Genomic DNA, 17,074 nt, shown 5'->3' with positions numbered 1-17,074 from the left:
GTGGTTCGTCATTGATAGTTTATTATCAAGGGTGATTCCAAGTGATTTAACAGAGCTAGTCAGGGTGAGATTTCCTTTGAGAGCATCAATAGCTTTCACCCATTCAGTGATTTGAGGGTTATCCTCCTTGTTAGAGATGAGGAGGATCTCGGTTTTTCCTTGATTGAGTTTAAGGTGGTTCATCCCAAGCCAGTCTTGGATTTCTTTGAGAGTGTTGTTGAGCCTTAGAATGTCGTTAAAGGAGGCGGTTTCTATGTAGATCTGTGTGTCGTCTGCATAGAGATGGAAAGGGATGTTGGCTTTCTTCAGTATGGTGGTGAGGGGTGCCATATATATGTTGAACAGTTGAGGGGAAAGAACAGATCCTTGGGGGACCCCTCTGGTCACGGGGAGAGGGTCGGATGTGAAGGATTTTATTTTGACTCTTTGGAAGCGGTTCTGAAAGAAGGAGGCCAACCATTGCAGGACCACATCATCCGCACCTACTCGTTCTTTGAGGGCCTTGTTGAGCAGCTTGTGGTGTACCGTGTCAAATGCCGCTGACGGGTCTAGGAGGATGAGTAAGCAGCACTGATCTGAATCAAGGGAGTTGCGAATGTCATCCACTATCTTCAGGATTGCGGTTTTGGTGCTATAGCCTTTTCTGAAGCCTGATTGGTTGTGGTCTAGAAGATTGATGTTGTCGATCTGATTGTTAAGTTGACGTAATACACATTTTTCTAAGATTTTGGCTAGGAAGGGCAGACTGGAGACTGGTCTGAAGTTGTTTAGGTCATTAGAGGCCAGGCCTGGTTTCTTCAGGAGAGGAGTGACCTGTCCGACTTTGAGGCAGTCAGGAATGATGCTAAGGAGCTGTTGATGATTTCACACCAGAGTGGAGCAAGGGTGAGTTTCAGGTCTTTGGCCATTTGGGAGGGGATGGGATCAAGGTAGTGGAATGAGGGTTTGGTGGATGAGATTAGATTGAGGATCTCGGCTTCATGGATGTGGTCGAAGGAGGACCAAGCGATAGAGGAGGGATCTCTAGAGGTGGTTTCTGTTAGGTCGTTATTGCCGATCGGAAGAGGGTTGATGTCGAGAGATAGTTCGATCTTGGCTATTTTTTCATTGAAGAAAGTGACGAAGCTATCACATAGGGTTTTGGAGGGTTGGGCATGGATAGTAGATGGCTTGGATGTTTGTTTTTTAATGATGTCAAAGAGTTCTCTTGGTCTGTTTTTTGCCTTGTCTAGCGCAATGCAGAAGAAGTTTGTTTTTTCGCTGTTGATGTGTTTCTTGTACCTTCTTCTCACTGCTCGGAGTTCCTCGCGATGGATAGAGGAGGGGTTGTTTCTCCAATGGCGTTCTGTGGCTCTGAGATGTCTCCTTTCTTCGTTGATGTCCTTGTTAAACCAGGTTCTCGATGGGATGTTCCTAGGTTTTTTCTGTTTTAGGGGTGCCAATTGATCTAGGATGGTGGGCGTGGTAGAGTTGTAGTGCGAGATGAGTTCAGTAGCTGAGAGGTCTTCCGTGGAGATTCGCAGGGAGGAGGCTATTCTTTCTTCTAGTTCGATTGTGTTGATTTGTGATAGGTTCCTGGACCATGTAGGGGGGGGCTGCGATGGAGGGAAGGGACGGGATCTGTTGCGTGAGGTGGAATAGGATTAGGTGGTGGTCTGACCAATCTACCGGGAGGATGTGTTCAATAGAAATTGCATCATGATGGGCGATGATGGCGTCCAGGGTTGTCCCTTTGTTGTGGGTCTCTTTGCCGCAGTGTTGGGTAACGTTGTTGGATTGTACAAGTTCGTTTAGGGATTTTATTGTGGCACTGTTCTCGTTGTTACAGTGGAGGTTAAGATCACCTAGAATGAGGGTGTTGGACACTTTGAGAGAGCAGTCGGCGATCAGGTCTGATAGCTGTTCCATGAACATGGAATTGTTACCTGGGGGATGATATAGTAGGTGGCATTGCAGTAGATAGTTGTCGGTGGTTTTGATGTTGGTCGTAAGGCATTCAAAGGAGTTGTAGTTGAAGGTGTCTTTTTTCGACCACTGAAAGGTTGTTGTTGTGGATAATTGCCACGCCTCCGCCTTTTTGGTCCTTCCTGTCTTTATTGATGATGGAGAAGCTCGGGGAGACAAGCATATCTAGGATAGGTGGGGAGGAGTCGTTTAGCCAGGTATCAGTGATGAAAGCTATGTCTATGTTATGGTTGAGGATGGATTCTGCTAGCTCTGTAGAGTGTTTGGTGGCAGATCTGCAGTTTATGAGCATGCAATTGGTCCGGGGAGAGTCTTTTTTTATTGGTTTGGTAGGGATGGTGATGAGGGAGATCGGGGGTCTGGGGGGTTTGCGGAGGGGATGATCATTTATGAGACCGGTGATTACCTGTATAGAGGACTGAGAGGGGTGGGTCGTGGGGGTTATGTAAGAGGCGGCCAGCTTGAGCGCCTCTTCCCAGGTCATGGCTTTCGCCGCTCTCTTAGGTCTCCGGTCCTGGGACGAGGAGGGGGAGTGTGTGTTGGTGTGGAGTGCTGAGTTGGTTGGCCTGGGGGGGTGTGAGTATAGGAGAGGGTGGAGTGGGTCTTTGGGGCGGGTTGAGGAGTGTCGAGAGGTTGGTGAGGATAAGATTCAGGCCTTGTATTATAGTGTCGATTAGGTTTTCGATACGGGTGAGGTGGCAGAGTGACCCTTCCTAAGGGGGGGGTGTTGCTTCTGGGTATTGTCTCTTTGGCGGGACGAGGAGATGCAGTGGTTGTGTTGGGTTTTGGGGTCGGTTAAGGTGTCTGATTGGGCTGTGAAGTTTGCTTGGGTAGTGGTCTGGGGTGGGGGGAGTGGTGATTGGGGTGTGCTAGGCGGTTATTCTTGAGGGAAAGTAGGGATTGGGGATGGAGAGACTTGAGGCTGGTCTTGCGGTCCGCTGGTGCTGCTAGGGGGGTGTTTAGCCTCGGGAATGTTTCTGGCGTATGGGCTGTGATGGAGTACGAGGCCGTGTCAATGTTTTCGGGGGGCTTGGAGAGGGTTGGGGATTGTACAGGGGTGACTGTGTTCCTGGGAGGTGGTGTTGGGAGATTGTTCAGCGTAGGGGGCTGGTGGCCTTGGTAGGCGCCAGGCATGGCAGGGTTTGCGAGTAGAGAGGGGAATAGGAGGTCAAAAGCCTCCAGATTGGCATTATTGGCTTGAATCAGTCAGGACTGTGCCGTTGGAATATACGGTCACTGAGGTAATCCCGTAGTGGGGCAGGTGATTCGGGGCGTAAAATGAGAGCTTGCAGCTATGAATCGTCTTAGTTGTTTTGGTGATTAGGCGTTTTTCTCTCAGGTTAGAGATCCAGTAGCCTGGTCTGGCTGTGTGGAAGATGAGGTCCATTTTTATTTGACCTTTCGAGGGACAGTGGTAGACATCCGCGAAGAGGGATTCGGGGAATTGCCTGTTTATTTTATATTTAAGGGATTTTTTTGCATTAGGTGTGAGGCTGGGTGGAGGGGTGATAGAGAAGGAGTTTGGACCGTGTCGTTTTATGAGGGGAGAGGATAGGGGGTTGGAGTCCATTGTCATAGTGGAAAGCAGTGAGGCTAGGGAGTCGGGGTGAGTGATCCTTGTGGAGCTGTGAAAAACTCTAGTCGCCCGTAGGGGTGGCAGGACTGACTATGGGCTGTGTGTTAGCGGTGGGTAAAGGTACCGTGCAGTACGCTGGACTGCGTGTCCGATCAGCTGATCTGCCCAGGAGCGAGGAGCTGCTTCTGTGTCCCCTCAGGCGAGTGGGGCCGATCTCGCGCTACCGGCAGGAATTTGCTCAGATCTGCCGTGGGTCCGACAGCCGCTCCACCTTTGAAGAGTCCGGGCGGGAGATGGGACCGGAGCGGTCTGGAAAGACTGCTGGAGCCCAGTGAGAGCGCGCTGTGGGCGTCACGACCGCTGAGGAGCAGCGCGGAGGCCCCCTTCTCGCAGCGGAAGCCACAACACGAGGAGGTGAGGTGAGGCAAGGCGCCCCCCCCCTTCACGGTGGGACCGACCCTTTCTGCTCATTGCTACAACCGGGGATCACAGAGCTGGCGACGCCTGGCCCTAAGATGGCCGCCGCCCAGGACACTCTTTAACTGTCCCTGCACATCGGAGGTCACAACAAGGAGTGTTAAGGCGCCCCCCCTCAGGCCAAATTCACAATTCCCACACCAGCACTGCACGGTGGGACGGATCCTTCCACCCCCCCACTACCGATCCTTTCTGCTCACTGCTACAGCCGGGGATCACATAGAGCTGGCAACGCCTGGACCTAAGATGGCCGTCGCCCAGAACATATAGCTTCTGAGAGGGAGACTTTTGAGGTTCTCTCCACCTCATTGATGCTTATAGCGAGCTTGGGCAAGGCCCCCACCCTTCCTGTCGACATGATGGGCTCCTCAGGCCTAATTCATCATTCTACTGAGCTGCAATCTGCTGACTAATGATGCCTGACCCTAAGATGTCCGCCACTCTGGACAGAAAGTGACACACATTGCCCCCCTTCACTGCCAGATCGCGTTGCGGGCCGAGGAAAGGCCCCCCACCCATCTGCTGCTCATGGTTGGCTCCCCTGGCCTACAAATTCTACAACAGCATAGAGCTAGGCTTGGACAGATGGATAACACCGGGCTCGAAATTGGAGTCCGCTCCCGCGCAAACTGTGAAGTGGCCCTTCCCCTCCTGCTCCCATATCATAACGGATAGCTCCCCCGCCCCTCAGGTAACTTCCCTTGCGAAATCTCAAGTAGGATGATTATCAACAAGGTCTTTCTTCCGCCTACTACATTGAGGTTAGCATCTTAAACACAGTTCTAAGATACCTACACCTTCAACCTTACACCTAGTCTACTCGTTGTCTCCTAAATCACGGCCCCTTTTCAAGACAAACCCTCCAGTCCCCTCGTTCAGCCCATCCCCCCCCCCCCCTCCCCAGCCCGCAACTATGCCACCAGGCACCTCATCCTCTGTCTTACCTCCTACCCTGTCCCACATGAAACCGCATGGCGTTAACTCCTTCGTGATTAGCTTCCCTCCTAATCTCTCCCCCAAAGCGAGAAGAAACCACAAACACAACTTAATCAGACAACATCCAGAAACTCTATTTGCCAACACATACCACTGCTCCTCTAAAGGCCAGTTAAAAATGGACCTCATCTTCCACACAGAAAGTCCGGAAAGCTGGAACTCCATATTGAGAATACAACTTCACATTTCCAAAATGACGACCACCTCCCACAGCTGTAAATTGACAACCTCCCTACCTAATCAAGCAAATAGAAAAGGGAATACTTCACTGACCATTTACTCAAATGGAACAATTTTGGTACAGGCTAATAATGAGAACCTAGAGGCCTTCGATTCCTTCTTCCCCACCCTGTGCTCAGCACACCTTCAGTCACGGCGCCCTGCTCCACCTCATCCTAATGCCCCGAGTAACCGCCCTCTGCCGGAGTCGGAAAAACCTTCCTCCCCCCTCCTGATGGGACACCCCAGCCCCCCTCTCAGAAACTCCCCCAATCATGCTTTCCCTGAGAACCCTATCCTTCAGGTCTCTAAAGACGACCAACGCCCACTTCCCCCGCTATCTTTTCTCCCTCGCCATCATTCTAGCTTCCCACGAGAGCAGCCCACCTACCCCCAGCAACAACCCAGAGAAGACCAAGCCCCACCACCCCAGCAATCTTGCCCACGCCAACATCATTACTCCCTCCCTAGAGCCCGGTCTACGGACCCACGCATCACTCCAACCGACCCTCGGATGATGAGCTCAAGACCTAACCCCCGACCTAGGGCTTCGTATACGAACAGCCCGGTTGACCTGCCCAGCATTAATCCCCTAATGGGGATCTGGCCCCCCTCCTCGCGAGATGCCCCTACCCAAAACTGCTCATCACCAGCCTTGGATAATATGGCGCACCGGTTGTCCCTACTAGAGAGGCAGCTTGAAATGATATGCAGTGGCCTAGATGACATCCTTGCCAATCTTGATAAAACTCGTAAGCCCCGACATGTCCAACACAGGGCCTCCGATTCAACTGACTCTTTTACTCTCAATTTCTGTGCTGGAAACTTACCTACTCCCGAGAAACGACCGCCAAGGCCCCCTAGAACTGACGAGGGGATCCCTCTTCACTCTCCCTCAAGATCTTTATCCACCACATCTGAAGCCCAGACATACACTAATAAAGATGTGGAGACCCAATCTAATAGGCCTCTCAGATCTGCAGCAGCAATGTCAGAGGAAGAAGCTAAGGAACTAGCCTCCACCTATGTTTCCCATCCCTCAACTGCCACCAACGCCAAGATTCAAGTAATTATGGGCTTTGGAAGAGATTTCACACTTGTGACACTTACCAGACCCCCACCCGCCCTCACTTTCATACCGAGGGCGCCTCTAGAAAAGCAGTCGACCAAAAACAATATTCCTACCAACTGCATGCTCATTAACTGTCGATCTGCCCTCAAGCATGCAACTGAACTTGCCGAAGTCATCCTCACTCAGGACTTAGACATTGCATTCATCACGGAGACTTGGCTAAAGGAATGCTCCCCACCTTGCTTCGACATGTTAGTGCCCCCGGGTTTCAAACTCATCAATAAAGACAGAATAGACCAACGCGGGGGAGGGATAGCCATCATCCATAAAGAGGATATTTCCATCACTGTAATGGACCCTTGCGAATATAGCTCCTTTGAATGTCTATCGGTCTCTATTAAGCTTAAGGACAACAGCCCTTTAGTTGGTCACCTTCTCTATCACCCACCCGGCAACACTCCTACTTTTGGGGAACATCTTTCTGACCTAATTGCCAACTGCGCACTCAAAGACAACCACATAATTCTGGGTGATCTCAACCTACGTTGGAACGAATCCAACAACGCCCTAATCCAATCGCTTAATTCTCTCCTTTGTGACAATAACCTTTTCCAACATTGCTCCGAAGAAACACACAACAAAGGAGCGATCTTGGACGTCATCATTGCACAACAAGACACAATTAAAATCGACAACATCCTCCCTGTGGACTGGTCGGATCACCACATGATCTTATTCCACATTAATCAAGGAGTCCTATCTCTGCCTCCGGTGCAGGATTCCCCCAAACGGACGAGAAATTTCTCCCAGATTCCCCTGGAAGTCATGGAAGATAGGCTAAAGCTACTCCTTCCGAATGACAAAAATCTATCCACAACCGACCTTACCTCACTCTACAACATCAATATGCTAAACCTCCTCGACCAACTAGCACCACGGAAACAAAGAAAGAACAGAGCCATTCCATCTAGATCCTGGTTCGACTCAGACACCAATGAAGAAAGGAGACAATTAAGAGCTGCAGAAAGACAATGGAGAAGTGTACCTACTATCTTCCACAGAGACAAACTTAGATCCATCCGGAAGAAGTACAACAACCATATAAGGAGCAAGAAATCCATGTATTTCCAATCAGCTCTAGACAACGCAAAGAACAGACCCAAGGAGCTCTTCAGTATTATTAAACAACAAACCTCCAAGCCGGATTCCTCCCTTGGACAGGCCTCCAAAGAACAATGCGACAACTTCGCCAACTTCTTTAATGACAAGGTCTCCAAAATCGAGCTCTCTCTGGTCATCAACTGTGCTCCACAACCCCATAGCAGCCGGGGGAGGGTGCTTGGTTGCGCTCCACCACCAAACTCTAAACCATGGTCACTCTTCCAGCCCATTCTAGAAGAGGAAATAGTCAAACTTATCTCCACCTCGAAACCTTCATCTCACACCCTTGACCCCCTTCCTGCTCTGCTAACTAAAAAACAAACTCTCCCTAGCCCCACTGTGGTGCAGGATCATTAATAGCTCCTTACAAACCGGAAATGTCCCAGATTGCCTGAAAGTAGGACAAGTCACTCTATTGCTAAAGAAACCTGGCCTTGATACAAACGACTTAAATAACTTCAGACCCGTCTCCAATCTTCCTCTCCTTTCCAAAATACTAGAAAGGTGTGTTCTCCAACAACTAACACAGCACTTGACAAATACCAACCTCCTTGACTCACATCAGTCAGGATTCAGGAAAGGGTGCAGCACGGAAACTGCAATCCTTAACATAATTGACGACATACACAAATCACTGGACCAAGACCAATGCTGCCTCCTCATTCTCCTCGATCTATCTGCAGCATTCGACACAGTTGACCATACTCTTCTCCTCAAAGCCCTCGAAGAAAGGGCTGGACTAGATGATATGGTACTTAATTGGTTCTCTTCTTTCCTACATAATCGCTCACAAAGAATCAAAATGAGAAGCTTTGAATCCGACCTTCATCCAGTCATTAGAGGAGTCCCACAAGGTTCAGTGCTCTCCCCTCAACTCTTCAACATCTACATGGAACACCTCTCCACCTTACTTAGGAAAGCTAACATCCCCTTCCACCTTTACGCAGATCATACCCAAATCTATCTGGAAATCTCCTCTGCGCAAGACATTCACAGACTCAACGAAACACTAAAGGAAGTCCAATGCTGGCTGTCTAGCAACCATCTAAAGCTGAACCCTGACAAAACTGAATTACTCCTCATCTCGAACAAAGAAGAGAACCCACAAATGATCGAATGGCTAAAAGATATTGACGCGCTAAATAAGAATCTCTCCCTAGCGGACTGTCAAATCACTTGGCATCACACTTGACTCCAAACTAGATCTAACCAAACACATCAAGATCTCGGCGAAGAGCGCCTTCCTTAATCTGAAGCTACTAAGCAAAATAAAACCTTTCATTCCACCCAGTGATCTCAAACAAGCCACCCAAGCACTGGTACTATCAAGGCTTGACTATGGGATTGCAATCCTCTCTGGAATACCCAAAATACATCTGGCTCCACTGAAAACAACCCTCAACGCGGCTGCCAGAATGGTCACAGGAACTAAGAAATTTGACCACATCTCTCCGGCACTAAAATAACTCAAATGGTTACCAATAGAATTGCGGGCGAACTTTAGAACAGCCTGCCTCACCCACAAAGCCCTTCACACTGGCAAACCTGAATATCTGGCATCAAAACTTAAAAAAGCGGGTCAGAACAGGAACCTCAGAAGCTCCAACACCCTACTCCTGATCCCACTAAAAACTCGAAAACAAAAAACCAAGGATCGGTCCTTTGCCGGGAATGCACCCACGATTTGGAACTCTATACCCCCTGACATCAGAACTATTCCTTCTTTCCCTAAATTCAAGAGTCAGCTCAAAACCCTGTTCCTTGATCGTTCCTTAACTATCAGATAGGTTCACCCTGGAGTGCACCTCAAATGTCTCTTTGCACTGTATTGTACTTTGCTATGCTTTGGTATGCTATGTTGGCTTTCTTTTGCACCGCCTGTACTTATGTGAAGCGCTCCGATACCTTGCGGTCTGGCTAGTGCTATACAAAACTTCAAAAATAAAAAATAAATAAGTAAAGGGAATGGGGAGGATTGAATCGGCTTGATAATGTGGGTGGGTGAATCTAAGAGCTCGGTGAGTATGGCCGGGGTGACTATGTCTTGTGTGTTAGAGGTGGGGGACGTGGTCAGTAAGGGGGGGGGCGCTAGGTATCTAGTTAGGGGGAGGGGTAGAGGAAGTTGATGGGGGCGTTATGGGCTAGGAGCTGCAGTTTTTCCGGGGAAGAGAGGGGTAGACTTGGGGAGTTAAGAGTTCCGTTATGGTGGTGTAAGTCTAGTAAAGAGATTAGAGGTTCGGAGGTCGGTCTTGCGCCAATGGGTGGCTTACCTGAGGCTTTCGTCAAACAAGTTATTTACCTTTGGGACACCTTAATATAGAAAACACTTACTGAAAAACATTCACAAACCCACAGTTTATCACGACAACAATACTTATAAAGCAATGTAAACAACAACTAGATTATGAGAAAATGTTACACAGTTTATTCACTTACAATACGATTAAAAAGGATTAAAAATGATTAAAAAGAATTAAAAAGAATGGGACAGACAAATTGGACAAGGAAACAATGTAATTCCTATTGGTAAAAAGAAGGTATCAAACAGAACATTGATTCAGCAAAAGCGTCAGAATTATTTTCTAAGTGACATAAAGCATATTCCTTCTTTAATTCTTGCATCGACGCGTTTCGGCGGACTTTAGATAATAACCACCTTCATCAGGAATATTTAAATGTCTTCCCAATTATTTACTAGTCAGTTATAGCAGAAACCCGTGTGAAGAGGCGCTTCCCAAATGATGTATTTTAAAAAATGCCACCTCTTAGGAGCTTGAAGTACCGTCGTCCCGCGTCTCATCTGAATACAGCCAACATACTTTAACAGGGTTCGACCGCAACTGGGACCTGAGGATCCAGGACGCAGTTCTCGTTATCCTGGCCTTTGTTAAGTCAGGAGGAGAGGGCTGAATTCAAGAGGAGGGAGACGTTTGTGACTCCAGGGAGTTGTTGCTGTGGCGAGGGACCTCCGTGCTTGCTTGGTGATGTGTTAATCGCAGGTTGTTGTTGGGGGTTTTTAGGTACGATGAGCTGACATGAGGTCCATGTTAGAGACAGGCTGTGTGTGATCGGGATCGGTCCTTCCAATTGCAGTGCCGATGGTTCTTCCTCCTGTTGTGGTGATTTTTGTGATCCTGTGTGTCCGGGGATGGGGATAATCCCTAGAGTTTGGTTGTGGGTGCTTTCGGATTGCGATGTTACTGGGTCCTTTCTGAGTGGTGTCCCACTGTGGGTGCCATCTTGGGGCCAGGCAGGAGGGAGTCAGTTGCGTTTCGAGGCACCGCAGTCTCAGATTTATCTGAGCAATTGTGGCATTTCTCTGAGAATCCGGGAGTGTATGTTCTGCTGGCAAGGAGGGACAAGCGGGCGCCATTCCCTTGTGTTGTGCCCGTTGAAGGGGTGATGTCCCGTTTTGGGCGCCATCTTGAGGCCAGGCAGAGGGAGGGGAGGCCGATCGCGGTCCGTGTCTCCGCGATCACGGCAATTTCAGCGTTTCTCACGTTGTTCTCGATCAGATGGCGGGGGAAGACGGTTGTAGGCTTCTTTCTCAGTCTAGATCACGATGTTGCCAGGCGATTTCCAGCGAGGTGTCCCATTCTCGGCGCCATCTTGAGGCCAGGCAGGGTGAAGTCAGTCACGGTCCGTGTTTCAGCAGATAAAAAGTTCAAAAGTTTTGGCGGAACCTGGAGCCGATGATCTAATGTCGGGGGACGGCAGACGAAGGCTCTTTATCCTTGTGTTGCTTTGTGGCTGATGGAGTTATTGGGCAATTTTGGAGTGATGTCTTGTTGTGAGCGCCATTTTGGGGACAGGCTGGAGGAAGTCTGTCTCGATCCGCATTTCCTCGGTTACCGCAGTTCGTTACGTTGCATCGATGTAGCTGCCTTGGGTTCAGTTCCGCAGCACTTGTATTCCTGCGGATCCGGTATGGATGTCCTGGTGTCGTGGATGACGGGTGGAGGTGCCGATCATCTGTGGGTGCAGCGGGATTCTGCCGGAGATTAGATGTGGCGCTGCTCCTCGTCCTCGGCACGAATCAGGCTGTATCTGCCCGGAGGGGGGGGGGAAGTAGATTTCGGTCAATTGATTCCCTTGAATTCCTTGAATTCTCCGCTGGTAGTCTGGTTGGAGGAAGGTATGGTTACCCGGGGATTTAAACTATTTGGTTATCCCGAACCAGGAGCTCTTTCCTTGAGCTCCTTACTCAGCGGCCATCTTGGGATTTTTTAGTTATCTCTCGCTTGGTTTTAGAGGGATGTAGATAGATACAGCCAAGGATAATAGTATGTTGTTAAGTGTTATTTTTTCCAACCCTTGTGACTCAATAATAATGAAAATGTAGTCATCTTGCCCTTCATAAACCATGGAGACCTTTAGGGCCAGGTTGTCTTAAGAGCAATTAATACGCCTCCTGACCATAACCACCTACTTGACATGCAATTGTATGAGATTCATAAACAGTGTAGACTTCCCAGGTGATACTTTGCAAGGACCAGGTTTCTTTCAGGTCAATAATATCATAATTTCTTAAAAAGGAGGTTGTTACACTTTCTGCTTTTTTGAATATTCCAACAGATACTGAGGTGGGGGGCGATTTCTTCACTAGTTTTATGTCCACTTGGGATGTTATGTGCTTCACCCTAAGACCTCGGAAAGCCAGGACCAGTCTTGAGAATTCTGTTGTTTTAGTGCACATTGGCAGGGGCCTCCTATTCTAGATGCTGTTATTTGAAGCAGGTTCCTTTTCCACAGCGCTGTTTGGGAGGCCGCTAGTGGGCCACGCAAGTCTGAAGTAGGCAGCTGGCTGGTTCTATCACTGCTTGCCAAGGTTGGGGTTTCATAGTCCTTTAAGGCATTTGGGACTCTATCCTTTAAGACGACGGGATATTTAGCTTTAGTCACAAGACTGGTGTGAATGCCCCAGTTGCCCAGCCGATCTTTATTCAACAGTAGGGCTGCAGCTATGTCTTTACTGTGGAAGGTTACTACCGTTATTTCATTAATTTAGTCATGTTCAGGGGCAATAAAAGCGACACTTTCAATGTCTGTTGTTTTTATATTTTCTAGTCCTGGAAGGTGCGAAAATAGATTTAGAAGGTTTCCTCTATTGAGGATATCCCATTTCCCTTGGGATAAATGCTCTGGGTACAGTTTTAGCTTTTTACCTTCTTGTGATGATTGAGTTGTTCCAGCATGAACTGACACGTTTTTCTTTTGGTGTGAAAATATAGTTTCTGAGTCGTCTTTTGGTATCTTGGTCTAAAGATGGTGGTTCAGACATTCTGGTTTGTTCACTTTAAGACAGTGCGGGTTGACCTCATAGGTAACAGATTTCTCATTTATGATCCCTTGATGGAAGTCCGGCCTCTGGTCCACTATTTCCAAGCGGTTCGGAGTTTTCTTGTTTTGTTTAATTTCGGAACCATCTATAAGATTAACTTGTGTGGCTATCTCCTCTGTGGCTTTCCTTATGTTTTGACCATCTTTCTCTGTTTCACGTGAGTATCTTAAGTCTTAGGTCGCTTTGGCTAGTTTATTCATAGGGGGGTATCTCGACCCGTGGGCTTTCTCACAACATGTCGAATAGGAGATCGATAACATGGTGGGTGTGTGGGTGTATCCATGATATGCATTGGGCTCTTTTCTTTCCATACAATTCCCAGTTTTCTCCTTTGGGCTGACCACCACAGTACCTTGGACAGCTTCTGGCTTACATTGGCCCATATTTTACACAGCGTTTATTTTTACTGGAAGGCGAATATCTAAAATTCCTCCTCCATCAAAGTTTTTTCTGGGTTCTGAGAATATGTTGGATTTCGAGTCGTCATCAGGTCTGAGCCATCGTAGAAGCACTCCATTCTTTTTCCTATTATTGTTTAATTTCTTTAATCTCTTCTTGTTTTTCCTGGACAAATGTTGTTTTTCGGCCGGGGGTACAGTTGTCATCTTCAATGGTGGGATGGAGTGAGGCAGGTTATTAGCTCCTTTTGCAGTATTAGGTTGGGAGATCATTACTTGAATTGAATTTTCTTGGTTAAAGTTATCAGCGCCATTTGTTCTACATTTGTTTTGGATGGATTTGAAGTCTTGTTTGTCAACAATTTTCAGGCGTTTAATTTGCTGGTCTTGTATGAAAGTAGCCTGCTGATCTATGTGATCAGGGGAGCCATTGACATGGGACTGAGTTCTTGCTTTTTAATTGATCTTTGTGTCCCCTGAGTACTCTATACTGTGAAATTGTTTTCTTGGAGTGGACCGGTGGAGGTGTTGGTTTAACAGGGGATTATTTATTTATTTATTTATTTAAGTAGCTTATAGAGTGCGCAGCTACCCCCGAAGGGGTGTCCCGGCGCTAAAAACAGGAACTCACAACTAAAGAGGGGAAGCAGGAGGGATGAAGGACTAGAATCATGTTCTGGAGAAGAGCCACGTTTTTAATTTACTGCGGAAAAGGGATTCTGAAGGGCAAAACCTGAGGTCAAGTGGGAGGCAGTTCCATAGTTTAGCAGTCGTCACGCTAAACCCTCTGCCGCCCATTCTGGATCGTCGAAAGCGAGGTACAGTCAGGAGACGTAGATTATTGGATCTCAGAGTTCTCACTGATTGAGATATTACCACTCGCTTTTTCAAATATCCTGGCCCAAGACCGTTGATGGCATGAAAGGCGAGGGTGAGAATCTTGAATTGAATGCGGCTTGCAATGGGGAGCCAGTGTAGCTCTTTGCAATAAAAAGTGACCGACTGACGGTAAGGGATATTTCCAATCAGTCTAGCTTCCGCATTCTGCACGATCTGGAGACGATCAATCAAGTATTGAGGGGCACCAGCGTATAAGCTGTTGGCATAATCTAAATGGGATGTGATGAGGGCCTGAGTGATAGTTCTACGGACGTCTAAAGGGAGGTAAGGAAAAATCTTTTTAATCATGCGAAGTTTCGCGAAACAGGCTGAGGTGACCTTATTGATTTGCGTTTTACAGGAGAGTGAATCATCGAACTGAAAGCCAAGGTTACGCGCTGATTGAACCGGGGAGGGCGGGGGGTTAAGCGCTGTGGGCCACCACAGGCTGGGGGATATTGGAGCTTTCTGGTTAAAAAATAAGACCTCTGTCTTATCAGTATTGAGCCTAAGGTGGTTGATGGTCATCCAGGCACAGATGTTATCCAGACAATGGCGGAAGTTGGCAAAGGTGGAGTCAGAGTGGTCTCTAAAAGAGAATATCAGCTGAGTATCGTCAGCATAAGAGACCACCCTGACCCCACAGGACTCCACCACTGTAGCCACCATTGTCTGGAGTTTCACCACCATTATGAGAAGTGGATTTCGGCATACGTCTACATGACTCTTTCTTCAGGTCCTCTATTAATGTAGATATGACTTCTGGAAGAGTTTCACATTTTTTTATTATCGGGTTACAACTGCACCCGCTGTTACTTTGGCTTGATGCTACATTATTTTGGGCTCTGCATACCAGAGAGTTTAGTATGTCAAATTTGGTAACAATTTGGGGTATTAGACCAGCTACTAGCTGCAGGATATTTAGTTGGGCATCCAGTTTATCTGCGTGCATAGGGGCAGCACTCGCCATTGAATTCAAGGCTTGGTTGGTATCAGAGAGGAGCATCTCAACCTTGTGTATAACATGGCTCCCTGAACCAGAGTTCAGAATTTAGAGAGTCACTGGTCTTATTTTGACATTGTATGGGAGTTAGGTTTGAGTTTATAGAGCTACTGGTTATGGACATTTGCTTTCTTTTGTTAGTTTCATATACATTTTGTTGTGAATTTAGCTGTGGACACTAGAGGAGTATTAAATAGACAGTCCCTAGCACAAGTCTGGTTTCGAATAGTTATTTTACATTTGCTCACAGGGTACTGCAGTTGGTGTAGAGGAAAGTTAAACTTGAGCGTTTGGATGCCTGGCTGTCGTGTGCCATTAGGTTCTATTATATTTATTTCAAAGGGCGACGAGTCCAATAAGGTTATGTGCTGGGATGTAAAGCTCATTAAACTGGTAGACGAAATCAAGATTGGAGATTCTAGTATCATCTGCGCTGGGTCGCGGGTCCAAGAGCACCAGCCGTTCGGCTGGTTCTTGATTGGCCCCAACAAGCTTCAATTTGTCTGGGGTACTCTCAGGCGATCTAGGCACACTCCGAATTAGGTTGTTTTTTTGCAGGTTATCCAGATGATTTTCTTGGGATGCTCCTCAAGACCTGGCTTTTCGAGCAGTAGCAGTATTCCCCACCCCAGCGCCTTGAGACCCTCACGGGTGAGTAGTGCGCTTTACAAATGATATGATTGAAATGATATGATTGATTTGAGGAAGGGGAGGAATTATTTTTACTGGGGCTGAAAGTCTCCCTTGAATTATAATTTCTGGGTAGAGATTAACAGCAGGAAGTGTGCTTGCCCGTGATTCTTCACGTTTGATACAGGATTTTGAGCTCTCTAAACTCTTGAGGGGGATTTCAGGAGTAAACATTATGGCTTCTTTAATAGGCTGCTTAAAATATTCTCTTATATCGCAAGTGTCCCTGATATCACAACTATTCCGATTAACTAATGTCGAGACATGTTCTTGTTGTGCTCTCTTTTTTGACAGGTGTGTCAAGGTGTTACAAGACCTGTCCGATGTGATCATCTCGGGCTCTTCATGCCCCTCCGATTATCCCTCAGGTTGAGACTGGTTCTGATTCCCTCGTCTTCCTTCTTTGGGATATAACATTTTCGCTTTCTGTCGTTTGGCAGTCTTATCCGGCCGATGGGAGTTTTGCAGCTGCGCAGAGTTTCTTCTTCGCATTTCTATTGTTTTTGATCTGTTGTTCTCGTCTGCTCCTTCCTCTTTGCGCCTTTTCAAGCTTGGGCTAGGCAGCAATTAGTAGGAATTATTCTCTGAGATCCAAAGTCTAAAATTCCCAGAGTTCAAACATACCCGAGAGTCCCCACTGGCGCTTGGGTTCAGGTTATGAATTTAAAAAATATAAAAATGTGTGTTTTGGGTTTGTTGTAGTCAACAGTGATAATAGAGCGATAGCACAGTTAGTCAAAATGTCTGTGACAGTATATAGAAGACAATAAGTGGGCTTTAGGGGTCCCAGTCAGTAGGGAGCTTCCTGCCTACAGCTCCCACAATCCAGCTGGTGCTGGCGCGATTATGACTTCAACTTTAATATTTGCTTTATTATTTGTCAATTAAGTTTGCTGACGGTGGCTGCAATCAGATGGAGCAGTAAAGTACTTAGATGTGCTTAAGTCAAATTGGAAAATGCGGCGTCAATCCTCTATTATTTAGGAAAGCAAATACCTTTGCGATAGTGCCTGTAGGAGTCAACTCACCGATCACTGTCTGCCACTCACGCCGTGTGCAGAGCCAAGTACAGAGCTGAGGCCACAATTGGATCTGCAGCGGGGGTTGCGGGTTTGCGACCACACAGCTGTCACCACCACGGGATGTCCTGGGGAGTCCTGGGGAGCCACCAGAGCGTAAACACTCATCAGCCCCCACCTGATGTCGGCCTCGCTGTATGGCGTGATCTCAGCCCTAATGGAGTGGTGCTTCTCCTCGCTTTCCCTCGCTCAAGGGGAGGATGGCGGCAGCAGCAGCA

Source organism: Lissotriton helveticus, chromosome 2_2 (assembly GCF_964261635.1).
Source record: "Lissotriton helveticus chromosome 2_2, aLisHel1.1, whole genome shotgun sequence".
Taxonomy (NCBI): Eukaryota; Metazoa; Chordata; class Amphibia; order Caudata; family Salamandridae; genus Lissotriton; species Lissotriton helveticus.
This window is presented reverse-complemented; position numbering follows the sequence as displayed.